General features: G+C 44.0%; 1 protein-coding gene across 1 annotated transcript in view; it reads left to right on the top strand.

Annotated features, from left to right (window-relative positions):
- DYNLL1 (dynein light chain LC8-type 1) overlaps positions 1-13,230 on the top strand; it is a 33,068-nt gene that overhangs the window by 707 nt on the left and 19,131 nt on the right. Inside the window, exon 2 of the mRNA XM_059140676.1 lies at positions 12,279-12,372. The gene's annotated coding sequence lies outside the window, so the exon portion shown is untranslated. The remainder of the gene's footprint in view (positions 1-12,278; positions 12,373-13,230) is intronic.

Here is a 13,230-nt window from a genome sequence, read left to right as displayed (position 1 = left end):
GTATTAAAAATGAAATCTCTGAACTGATGCATGGGCAGGTGCGCAAAAGCAAATGCAGCCAAATGATAACTGTAGAATCTAGACGGCGGGTGCGTTCAGTGTGTTCAGTGTGTTCAGTGTACCATTCTTTTCTTTTCTTTTTTTTTAAGATTTTATTTATTTATTTGACAGCGAGAAATCACAAGTAGGCAGAGAGGCAGACAGAGAAAGAGAGAAAGGGAAGCAGACTCCCTGCTGAGCAGAGAGCCCGATGTGGAGCTCGATCCCAGGACCCTGAGACCCTGACCCCAGCCGAAGGCGGAGGCTTTAACCCACTGAGCCACCCAGGCGCCCCTCACTGTGCCATTCTTTCAACCTTTTTTAATATCTGGAAATCTTTATAATAAATGTTGGGGGGCAGGTATGGAAGCTTTTTTTTTCTAAAATTTTATTTATTTTTAAAAAATATTTATTTATTTATTTTTAAAGATTTTATTTATTTATTTGACAGAGAGAAATCACAAGTAGTCAGAGAGGCAGGCAGAGAGAAAGGGGGAAGCAGGCTCCCCACTGAGCAGAGAGTCCAATGTGGGGATCGATCCCAGGACCCTGAGATCATGACCTGAGCCTAAGGCAGAGGCTTTAACCCACTGAGCCACCCAGGCACTCCTGAAACTCTTTAAAAACATACTCTAGGGTCACCTGGCTGGCTCAGTCGTGGGTGACTCTTAGATCTCCCGGTTGTGAGTTTGGGCCCCACGTTGAGTGTTTTAAAAAAAAACAAGAACTCCATTAATACTAGCAATAGCAAGAGAATAAAACCACACATTTAATCTGAAGGTACTACTGTAGGTACTACTACTGATTTGTAGTTACACCACCTCTGAGGTTGTCATTGTTTTCTTTTCTTTTCTTTTTTTTTTTTTTTTTGAGTAGACTCAAGCCCAGCGTGGAATCCAAGGTGGGGCTTGAACTCAGGACCCTGGGGTCAAGACCTAAGCTGAGATCAAGTCTCAAACTCAACCGACTGAGCCACTCAGATGGCCCTGCCTCTGAGCCTTTTAAAATAAAAACAAAAATTAGGCACCCATGCATAACTACTGAGTGTATATCCTTTTTGGAAGGTAGAGCGATGGTATACATCAAGTCCTGATAATATACATACATATAGCTTTTGGTCCAGTAATTTCAATTGTAGAATTTTATCATTAGGAAATAAGAAATCCTCACAATAAATTATGTATGTTCATTGCATTCTGTGCAATTATAAAAAAAAAATTGAACCCCTGATAAGAGTGGTTCAACATAATTTTGAATGTTACGATTATTAAATGATATTTTGGAGGATATTAAGGTCATGCTAATTTAGTTATAATTAAAATGATTTTTTAAAGATTTTTCTTTCAGGGGCACCTGGGTGGCTCAGTGGGTTAAGCTGCTGCCTTTGGCTCAGGTCATGATCTCGGGGTCCTGGGATCCAGTCTAACATCAGGCTCTCTGCTCAGCAGGGGGCCTGCTTCCTCCTCTCTCTCTGCCTGCCTCTCTGCCTACTTGTGATCTCGCTCTGTCAAATAAATAAATAAAATCTTTAAAAAATAAATAAATAAAGTTTTTTTTCTTTCTTTTTTTTTTTTAAGATTTTATTTATTTGTCAGAGAGAGAGGAGCAAGAGCGAGCACAGGCAGACAGAGTGGCAGGCAGAGGCAGAGGGAGAAGCAGGCTCCCCGCCAAGCAAGGAGCCTGATGTGAGACTCGATTCTAGGACGCTGCGATTATAAGCTGAGCTGAAGGCAGCTGTTTAACCAACTGAGCCACCCAGGCATCCCAGATTTTTCTTTCTTTATTCGACAGACAAAAGATCACAAGTAGGCCAAGAGGCAGGCAGAGAGAGGCGGGGAGGCAGCTCCCCGATGAGCAAAGAGCCCGATGCAGAGCTCGATGTGGGGTTTGACCCTGAGATCAGGCTTTAACCCACTGAACCACCCAGGCATCCCTAAAATGAATTTAAAATGTTATTTAAGGACCACCTGGATGGCTTCAGTTGGTTGAGCTGCTGACTCAATCTTGGCTCAGGTCTTGATCTCACAGTTGTGTTTGGGCCCATGTTGGATTCTGCGATGGGTGTGGAGTCTGCTTAAAAAGATATATTGTTTAATAAGTACATTATAGGGGCACCTGGGTGGCTCAGTGGGTTAAGCCTCTGCCTTCTCATGCTCAGGTCATGGTCTCAGGGTCCTGGGGTTGAGCCCCACATCGGGCCCTCTGCTCAGGGAGGCTGCTTCCCTTCCTCTCTCTCTGCCTGCCTCTCTGCCTACTTGTGATCTCTGTCTGTCAAATAAATAAATAAAATCTTTTAAAAAAATAAATGCATTATACACATATAAGTATATGTTCTCAAGGAATGTATTAAATTGGTTGACACCAGTTGTCTCCAAAGAATGCAGTCGTGGGAACTTTCACTTTAGAACTCATATAGTTCTGTAAAGTTGAAAATAGTTACTGCAACTGTATGCAGTTTTTTTATATTCTGAAAAAAAAAAAATTTAAGCAGTACTATCCAGTTCTATTCAAGGGAACACACACACACATTGGAGGTTCCTTAAAAAAAAAATACACACACACACACACACACACACACACATTCATTCCTTGTAACAGAGAAGCATAGAACAAAATACCTTTCCAAATGTTTGTGGAGATATCTCTTGTTGGAAGTGATTTCTATATTTTTATTTATGCTGTTCTGTATTTATCAAATTGTCTGTAATTAGCATGTACTACTTTTATAATTGGAATAAAGCACAATAAATTATTTCTAAAATAAAACAGAACCATCTGTTGTATTCTGGATGATGTAAAGCTTCTAGTTGTTCTTTGTTAGCCTTCAGAAATCAAGCAGGAAAGAGTCCTGGCCAAATATGATCTTGAATCAAAGTACAAAGACTTTTAGGAGCTTACGTATCCTAAAGGCATCCAGAAGCCCAGATGCCTCCCCATTTTTGGGGTGTGTTTAGGTGTGTTAATACCACTATCTGACTCCTACCACTTCTACATAATTGTTGCCTGGAAAGATCAGCCTCCCCACCCCCATAAAAAATGCTTGTTGGAGATAATTTGGTCATCTCCTAGTGTGAGAAGTAGTCAACCAAGTAGCCTACTAGGACTCAAGGTGGAAGATTGCTTATGAACAGTAACGATGCAGCTTATGTTGTGCTCTCACAGCATGCAATCACCAGAGGCGTTCATAGACATGAAAATGTGCCCTGATGTGGAGAGAGGGTCAAGTGTAGAATTGGAAGGAACACAGCTAACTTGCTAGGGGGCATTCATGGCCATCCATGGAACCCTAAAGGTGTTTGTTTTCCTTTGAACCCAGGTACTAACCTTTGCAGGTCAGAACACAAATAAGGCCAGAATTATGGCTTAATGCTTAAGGGGCTCATGGGTTCCATTCGCTACTAAGACTCTAGGCAGGAACATGCTTTTGAGCTTTTGCTTATCTGTTCAGCATTATGGCTAAATTTTAGGCCATATAAGAGACCCATGGCATGTAGTAATACAATTTTGTTCTCAAAGTGTGTATTCAAGCTGCTATTCAAACAGCTATAGAGGGCACATTTATGATAAGGGTAAATCTCTAAGAGAACACCTAATACAATCTTAAGAGACTATAAGGAACGCTTCCAGGAGGAGATGTTGAGGTTGAGCCCTGAAAGACCAGTAGGAGTTAATCATAGAGAAAAAGAGGAGTATGACAGATCCCACATAGAAGAGAGCACACCAGACCAGGGACGATCCTTACTGCCCTACAGTATGGCTGGGGCAGAAGGTTCAAGTGGGGAAGATGGAGGAGGAGCTGGGTCTGGGGCTTGCAAAGCCTAGTAGACCACATTATGGAGTGTGGACTCCACTGAGAGCAGTGAGTAACCATGAAGGAAGGACTCTAAAGCGTTATGTTGGGATGAGATAGTTTCAGAAGGAAGTGGCAGCTGAAAGGATTAGAGATACGGAGTAAGAGATAGGGAGGAGGAGACCGAAAGCTAATTAGACTAGAGAGCCGCTGCTGAAGCAAGGAATGAGGGACGGGTGTGGCAATACCTGCCTTAATGAGGTGGGGGTGGTGGGTGGCAGGGGGAGACAAAGGGGTGGTGTAGGAAGAATTGCTGTGTATTGCCCTGTAAGCCCCTCCCTGGGACTTTGTAGAATCCTTTATTTAAAACTACATTATTCAGGGGGCACCTGGGTGGCTCAGTGGGTTAAGCCTCTGCCTTCGGCCAAGGTCATGATCCCAGGGTCCTGGGATCGAGCCCCGCGTCAGGCTCTCTGTTCAGCAGGGAGCCTGCTTCCCCTCCTCTCTCTCTGCCTGCCTCTCTGCCTACTTGTGATCTCTGTCTGTCAAATGAATAAATAAAATCTTTAAAAAAAAAAAAAAACTACATTATTCAGGGCACCTGGGTGGCTCAGTGCGTTAAGCCGCTGCCTTCGGCTCGGGTCATGATCTCAGGGTCCTGGGGTCGAGTCCCGCATCAGGCTCTCCGCTCAGCTGGGAGCCTGCTTCCCCCTCTCTCTCTGCCTGCCTCTCTGCCTACTTGTGATCTCTGTCTGTCAAATAAATAAAAATCTTAAAAAAAAAAAAACTATATTATTCATTTGTGATTTTGCAATGGATTCTTACTGTTCTGGAAAGATATGATAGTGTAGTCAGATGGGCCTAAAAGTGCATATAGGTAAGAACAGGGGTTAGAGGTACCTGGAAGGCTCAGTTGGTTAAATGTCTGCCTTTGAATTGGGTCATGATCCTGGGTCCTGAAATCAAGTCCTATGTCGGGCTCTGTGCTCAGCGAGGAGTCTGCTTCTCCCTCTTCCTCTACCTGCCACTCCCCCTGCTTGTGCACACGCTCTCTCTCTTTGTCAAATAAATAAATAAATAAATAAATAAATAGAACAGAGATAGCTCCAAATGGCCTGTTGACTAGTAGGTTACATGGGGAAGTAATATGGGGCCAACGCAGGGAGACCCCAGCTGGTAGACACTGCACTCTTCCAATCAAGAGATGCCAGTGGCCTGATGTAAGGTAATAGAGATTGAAACTTAAGGAGGTGAGTTATCCCAAGGAGACGACATCATAGGACATGGGATAGACTGGGTGTGGGGGCTGAGTGAGGAGGAGCCCAGGTTGATTTCCAAGTTCTTGGCTTACGGAACTGGTTATGCATGGGTAGCATTCTGAGGTGGGGAGGAAAGCAGAAGAAAGTAATCTACAAGGAATGGACAATGATGATGAGTTCAGTTGTATGTGGAGAACATAAGGAAGGATAAGAAGTGTGAGCTGTCACATCTAGTGCCTTCACTAATTTCAGTTGCATGATTTGATGATGGTGGATGGGCATCAGAGTTCTCAGATACATGGGCTAGGACTGCCCTTTCTACAGGGATAAGCTTTCACCTAAAATACATGGGAGCTCCAGAACATTGATCATTCCTAATATGAAGATAAGAATGGCACTGTTGGGCTTATCTTCAGATTGAAAAGAAGCCTTTAACCTTGGCAGAGTGTTAAGAGTTAATGTATTTCCCACGGCAGGCAAGCCATTCACTAGGGAGTAGGGCAGTGCCCAATAAAAAGTAATAGTAAAACAATTAACACTGGGGATAAAACATTCTATGAACTGGCCCATCCGGTTTTCTCCCTTTCCCTATGACATCAGTTCCCTCTGGCATCCCAGCAAAATGTTCTCTTCTGGGTCAGGCTCAGTCATGAGTTTCTCCCAGACTCTGGTCCTTGGGAGCAGTGGACCGAAGAGGAAGTGATGTGGGAGGTAAACCACTGGTGGGAAAATGAGTCATCTCAAAGAAACTGGTCCAGGGTGCCAAGGAGAGATGTGGGGTTGGATCACTGGGGAGTGTGTGCCTGGTCACATCACCCTGGGAACTTTCTCTTTGTAACTCTTTGCACTGTATTCGTGTGATGGAATAAAATAAAACATATTCTGCAGAGCTACATAACAGAGAACTTTGCTGTGCAGGGGAGGAAGGGGAGAAGCGGCAGCAGACTAGGTTTGGAGGGGGTTTGGATGCAGAGAGCTTTCAGGAAGCAAGTGCCATGTGTGGGAGGATGAGAAGAGGAAAAAGATAGGAGAGATAATTGAAGAAGATTTACAGTGTGTTGTGAATGTTAATCCTCTTTGGTGTCTCCTTCAGAGACTGCAGAAAATCCTTAACATTGTTTTTCAGTTATTTTTGGATAATAAGCTGATATTGTTGTTGTTGCTATTGGGATGGGGTGTTGTTTTTTTTGTTTTGTTTTGTTTTGTTTTAAGATTTTATTTATTTATTTGACAGACAGAGATCACAAGTAGGCAGAGAGGCAGGCAGAGAGAGAGAGGGAAGCAGGCTCCCCGCTGAGCAGAGAGCCCGATGCGGGACTCGATCCCAGGTCCCTGGGATCATGACCCGAACCGAAGGCAGCGGCTCAACCCACTGAGCCACCCAGGCGCCCTGGTTTGTTTGTTTTTTAAAGATTTATTTATTTATTTGACAGACAGAGATCACAAGTAGGCAGAGAGGCAGGTAGAGAGAGAGGAGGGATATGGAGCTCGATCCCAGGACCCTGGGATCATGACCTGAGCCGAAAGCAGAGGCTTTAACCCACTGAGCCACCCAGGCGCCCCGGTTTTTGTTTTTGTTTTTGTTTTTTTAGATTTTATTTATTTATTTGACAGAGAGCACAAGCAGGGGGAGGAATACAGGGAGACAGTGAAGCAAGATCCCTGCTGAGGGAGGAGCCTGATGTGAGGACCCTGGGATCATGACCTGAGCAGAAGGCAGATGCTTAACCGACTGAGCCACCCAGGTGCCCCTGCCATTGTTGTTTTTAAGATTTTATTTATTTATTTGAGAGAGAGATAGAGTGGCAGAGAGAGTGGGAGAAGTAGGCTCCCTGCTCAGCAGGAAGCATGGTGTGGGGCTGGATCCCTGGACCTTAGGATCATTATCTGAGCTGAAGGCAGACACTTAATGGCTGCCTCCCAGGGATCCCTAAGCTGATGTTTTTTTGAATGTGGCCAGAATGTGGCCAAAAGAGGCACCTCCTCTTTTACGTGAGGAGGTAAAATTAAAGCAGTGACCTTACTGAATTTGTAGTAGCTTTGTTGCTTTATTTTTGTCAACTTGCTATATTCTTTTTTTTTTTTTTAAGATTTTATTTATTTAGGGGCATCTGTGGGTTATTTAGGTGGCTCAGTGGGTTAAGCCTCTGCCTTCGGCTCAGGTCATGGTTCCAGGGTCCTGGGATCAAGCCCTGCATCGGGCTCTCTGCTTGCCAGGGAGCCTGCTTCCCCCTCTCTCTCTGCCTGCCTCTGCCTACTTGTGGTATCTCTCTCTCTCTCTCTCTCTGTCAAATAAATAATAAATAAAATCTTTTTAAAATTTTAAAAAAATATATTTTATTTATTTAACAGAGATCACAAGTAGGCAGAGAGGCAGGCAGGGTGGGGGGGAGCAGGCTCCCCGCTGAGCAGAGAGCCCCATTCGGGGCTCAATCCCAGGACCCTGAGATCATGACCTGAGCCGAAGGCAGAGGCTTAACCCACTGAGCCACCCAGGCTCCCCAACTTGCTATATGCTGAGATGGAGTCCTCACATTGCTTGTCATATAAGGGCTTCTTTTTCTTGGATTCTGGGGCCTTAGGGACAAGTGAATAACCCCCACCCCAACCCTGCAAAATTGTGAAGGTTCTAAAGTTGGATGCAAAGTATTACATGTGAAGAGAAAAGTCTTTATTCTAGGGAGAATATATATGTTGTGCTGTCCAATAGAACTTCTTTTGATGCTGGAAACATTCTGTGGCTGAGTTCTATGTGATAGTCATTAGCACCCACTGAGCCACCTAAATAACCCACAGATGCCCCTAAATAAATAAAATCTTTAAAAAAAAATAATATAGCAAGTTGACAAAAATAAAGCAACAAAGCTGCTACAAATTCAGTGAGTGTCGAGCTCTCAAAATGTGACTACTGCAACTGACTGCAACTGAGATACTGAACTTTTAATTGTATTTAATTGTAATTACTTCATATTACTTTATTACTTTATAAAGATTTAGTTCCTTAGAGAGAGAGAAGCACGAAGAGTTGGGGAAGGGGCAGAGGGAGAGAGAGAATCTCAAGCAGACTCCATGATGAGCGTGGGGCCCCACGACACGGGGCCACAACACAGGGCTTGATCTCACAGCCCATGAGATGATGACCTGAGCCGAAATCGAGAGTCAGATGCTTAACTGACTGAGCACCACACCCCCACCCCCTGCCCCACCAAGCCCGGTTAATATTATTTTAAATAGCCAGATGTGTGGGGCACCTGGGTGGCTCAGTGAGTTAAGCCGCTGCCTTCGGCTCAGGTCAGGATCTCAGGGTCCTGGGATCGAGTCCTGCGTCGGGCTCTCTGCTCAGCAGGGAACCTGCTTCCCTTCCTCTCTCTCTGCCTGCCTCTCTGCCTACTTGTGATCTCTCTCTGTCAAATAAATAAATAAAATCTTTAAAAAAAATAAAAAATAAAAAAATAAATAGCCAGATGTGGCCAGTGGCTACCATATAGGGCAATGCTGTTCATCATTCACAATGATCTGTAAAACATCCCCCCCAGAAAAGATTAAGAAGCACTTCCCTTTACAGCCATGTTATGTTGGCACATAGTAGGTGCTATGAAATAAAAATAAAAAATTTAAATTTTAAAGATCTAATTGGCTTTTTTTTAAGTTTGTTTGTTTATTTATTTATTTATTTCTAGTAATCTCTACACCATTGTGGGTTGAACTCTCGACCCTGAGGTCAAGAGTCACATGCACCTCTGACTGAGCCAGTCAGTCAGACAATCTTTCTAATTGGCTTTATTAATTGATTTTTGAATCAGGCAGCATCCAGTCTAGCAAGCAAATAAGAGATCAAAAGGCTACAGAAAAGGAAAGGTTTTTAAAGGTAGAGAGGGAAGGATAAAAGCAAATGATTAGCAAAGAATCCATTGTTTTAGGCAAAGTCACCCTCCCGAGGGGAACTGAAGGGGCTTATCAGTAAATTTCCTAGTGTTAACCAGAAAATTCCCCTGTTGACTGGTTAAATATTACATTTCAGTGGGGGGGAGGGGTTGTTGAAACTGCCGTTGGGTTAGAAGTCCTGCTTTACCGACTTGGGGTCTTAACCTCAGTGACACCATTTTGAGCCTGTGGGGTTTTTTTGTTCCTCCTTTCTTTTAAAAGATTTTATTTATTTATTTGACAGACAGAGATCACAAGTAGGCAGAGGCAGGCGGGGGTTGGGGGGGAGCAGGCTCCCTGTAGTTTTCTTTTTAACAGTGCTTAATGGGGCACCTGGGTGGCTCAGTGGGTTAAAGCCTCTGCCTTCAACTCAGGTCATGATCTCAGGGTCCTGGGATCGAGTCCCACATCGGGCTCTCTGTTTGGTAGGGAGCCTGCATCCCCCCTCTCTCTCTCTGCCTGCCTCTCTGCCTACTTGTGATCTCTGTCTGTCAAATAAAAGTAAGAAAAGGGCGCCTGGGTGGCTCAGTTGGTTGGACGACTGCCTTCGGCTCAGGTCATGATCCTGGAGTCCCGGGATCGAGTCCCACATCAGGCTCCCAGCTCCATGGGGAGTCTGCTTCTCCCTCTGACCTTCTCCTCGCTCATGTTCTCTCTCACTGTCTCTCTCTCAAATAAATAAATAAAATCTTTAAAAAAAAAAAATAAAAGTAAGAAAAAAAAACTTAACAAACAAACAAAAAAGCAGTGCTTAATCACCTGTTGACTTTATTAACTAGTACTTAAAAAAGAGTTATTCTAGCTCCAGAAAAGGTTAACTGAGGTACAAAATGGCAGATGGGCTCCTTGAGTTCACCATGTTTTATTTTCTCAGCCCCAAATTCCTTACCCTCAACCCAGAACTATTCCTTAAACATGTCCCCACCCTATCACATACCTTTGAAACTCATTTTATGGCAGAGTAAACCAGAAACACAAGCAAAGGGTTGAAGCAGTGTGAATTGATTGATGACAGTGCTAATTATATACACACACACACACACACACACACACACACATATATATATACACACACACACATATATATATAGCTGCATAAAAAAATATATATTTTATGCAGCAAGAAGATGCACTTATTTATTAGAATCCTAATGTTTTTGGATCAAATCAATTTTGTACTAAGCAGATTTTTTTTTTTTAAAGATTTTATTTATTTATTTGACAGAGAGAGATCACAAGTAGGCAGAGAGGCAGGCGGAGAGAGAGAGAGAGGAGGAAGCACGCTGAGCGGAGAGCCTGATGCGGGACTCGATCCCAGGACCCTGAGATCCTGACCTGAGCCGAAGGCAGCGGCTTAACCCACTGAGCCACCCAGGCACCCTGTACTAAGCAGATTTTTAATGAACTCTGTCAATATAATTTGGTAACAGCACCTGAAAAATAAAAACATTTCTTAAAGGCAAAAAAAAATGTATATATAAATATTAAATATCCGGAGATTTTTTTAAGTTAAAAAAAGAAAATGAACGCAGAGCCAAGAAGTTTCTAAGCCACACGTTGCTCAGTGCTAACACATGCACAGTAGCTGAACTCCCTTCTGTCTGGCAGAGGCAGGCTCTCCCCCTCAGTCAGCCCAGTGCAGGGTTTCTGTGAATGTCACACTGACAAACATTCCCTGGAGCGAGGCAGCTGGAGACCAGTTTCTTTTGTTATTTCATCCTTTCCCTTGGGTTGCCAGTTGTCTTGTGACAGACTCCTCGAAGGTATCTGCAGGAAGCCAGGTTTTTGTCCCTTAGAGAATGCTTCTTCCCCAGCTGTAAGAGACCACGGTAGTGTATGTGGCATCTGGGACTCTAGTGGCTTCCCCCCTCCTTGTGCACTTCACATTTGTTCATTCATTCAACAGATATGTATTGAGCCACAGAACCGCCTGGCTCTGTGGTGGGCGCCAGGGACAAAACAGTGAACAAGACCCAAAGTCAGCCCTCACGCTATTCACAGAGAACTAAAAAAGAAGTGTATCAAAGTGGGATATGTGCTACAAGAAATAATGGGGTGCATCTGCGGCTCTTCACCCAGGCTGGAGTGGGTATTCAGGAAAGGCTTCCTGGAGGGGGTGGCTTGTGAGACCTGAAGAACCAGCTGGTGTTCACTAGGTCCTGAGGAGAGAAGGAAGACCTTATGCAAAGAAAGCTGGGAGGGCCAAAGAGAGCTTGGTGCTCTGGGGAAAGCTCGGTAGCTCAGCACAAGTTGGTCTGAGTTGGGGGTGAGGGATGTTCTTTCTCCCTCTAGAACCACAGGTGACTTATAGTGAGAAGCCCTAATGTAAATCAGAGCCAGGTGGGTTAGGGTATATACATGTAAGACCTGAGTATTTCAGGGGCTCAGTAGAAATCAGCGTGAGTTGCCTTTACCATACAAATGTTTACTGTGGGGCGCCTGGGTGGCTCAGTGGGTTAAGCCGCTGCCTTCGGCTCAGGTCATGATCTCAGGGTCCTGGGATCGAGGCCCGCATCGGGCTCTCTGCTCAGCAAGGAGCCTGCTTCCCTCTCTCTCTCTCTGCCTGCCTCTCCATCTACTTGTGATTTCTCTCTGTCAAATAAATAAATAAAATCTAAAAAAAATATATATATATAAAAATAAAAATATTTAAAAAAAAAAAAAAAAAAAAAACAAATGTTTACTGTGTATCATCCCTGAATAGGATGATTGTAAAGGGGAGTAGGCTGGGGGGAGGGGAAGGCCTGAGGGGACTATAGTCTCACAGTCTCTAAGGGGACTATGAATAGAAAAAGGGTGCTTGTTTGGGAACCAGGAGAGCAAAACTGGACCAAATAAAAATCCAAAGATCCCTCCTGGCCCTTGGGAAGAAGGGCCACAGAAGGAGCTGTATTGGAAAAGCTAGGATGTTTATTAATAATGACTGTGATTCCCTAATAATAACTGGAAGCAACCTCCAGGTCCATCTGGTGGGGACCTGTCACAGGGAAAATGTAGAGGCCTGAACACTACGCAGATGTGACAAAAACCAAGTCCATATTCACAGGTACGAAAAGATCTCCAAGATACAGAACATCTGTTGGGTGCTCTGGGCTAAAAACTAGGGACTCAGCAGTGGAGGAGAGACAAAGTGCCTCCTGGAGAGAGCCCCATCTCCACACCCTTATCTTGGCTCTTCATCATGTGCCTCCCCCAGATTCTCCTCATCTCTCACTACTCCTCAGCCAGCTTCTCTGTGTCTGAAAGCCTGTGCTTGATCCTCACAGGGGCTGCTCCTTCTTGGAACATTGATTTCTCCACCTCTGCCTCCCCAGTCTTTTGCTTGACCAAACTCTCCGTGGCCGCCAGATCCCTGACTTGGTGAGTTTTGGTATTCAGTGGTAGCAAGAACTGTATGAGCCCAGTCTAGAACTTTCCTCCTAATTTGTACCTCTGAAAGGCTTAGTTGTGTTGATTATTTGCAGACTTTTTTGTGGGGAGGGGGGCAGAGAGAGGGAAAGAAAGAGTATTAAGCAGACTGCCCAATGAACGCAGAGCTCCATGCTGGGAGCCTGATGGTAACCTGAGCAAAAGTCATGAGTCAGATGCCTAACAAACTGAGCCACTTAGGCAACCCAGAAGAGAGAGAATCTTAAGCAGGCTCCATGCCCCACGCAAAGCCCGACCTGGGGCTCAGCCTCACAAACCTGAGATCATGACCTGAGCTGAAATCAAGAGTGGGATGCTTAGCCAACTGAGCCACCGAGGCACCCCATAATTTATCTAAGCATAATCTAACATCTTTCTGTCAAGTTCTGTACAATATCTTGTTAGTATCTTATTTAGAATGGTGTTAAATCTATAAATTTACATGTGGAAAATTTTTTCATTCTTGCTATATTTGGCTTTCCCATCCAGAACCCTGATGTTACTTTCCATTTATTCACATCTTTCCTTTTCTTCTGTTTGTGGCTTATAATTTTTATATCTATTGAAGTCTGTGTATCCAGCACTGTCCTAATACCCAGTGACTACCTCTGGTGTTTTTTGGTTTTTGTTTTTTGGACATTTAATGTGTCATTTTTCCATCTCAGTTCTCCAATTCTCCAACACCAACTCTGTGTTCAATAATTCAATTCCTTTTCTTTCTTTCTTTCTTTCTTTCTTTTTTTTTTTTTTAATATTTTATTTCTTGGAGTGCCTGGGTGGCTCAGTGGATTAAAGCCTCTGCCTTCAGCT

This window comes from Mustela lutreola, chromosome 11 (genome assembly GCF_030435805.1).
Source record: "Mustela lutreola isolate mMusLut2 chromosome 11, mMusLut2.pri, whole genome shotgun sequence".
NCBI lineage: Eukaryota > Metazoa > Chordata > Mammalia > Carnivora > Mustelidae > Mustela > Mustela lutreola.
This window is presented reverse-complemented; position numbering and strand designations above follow the sequence as displayed.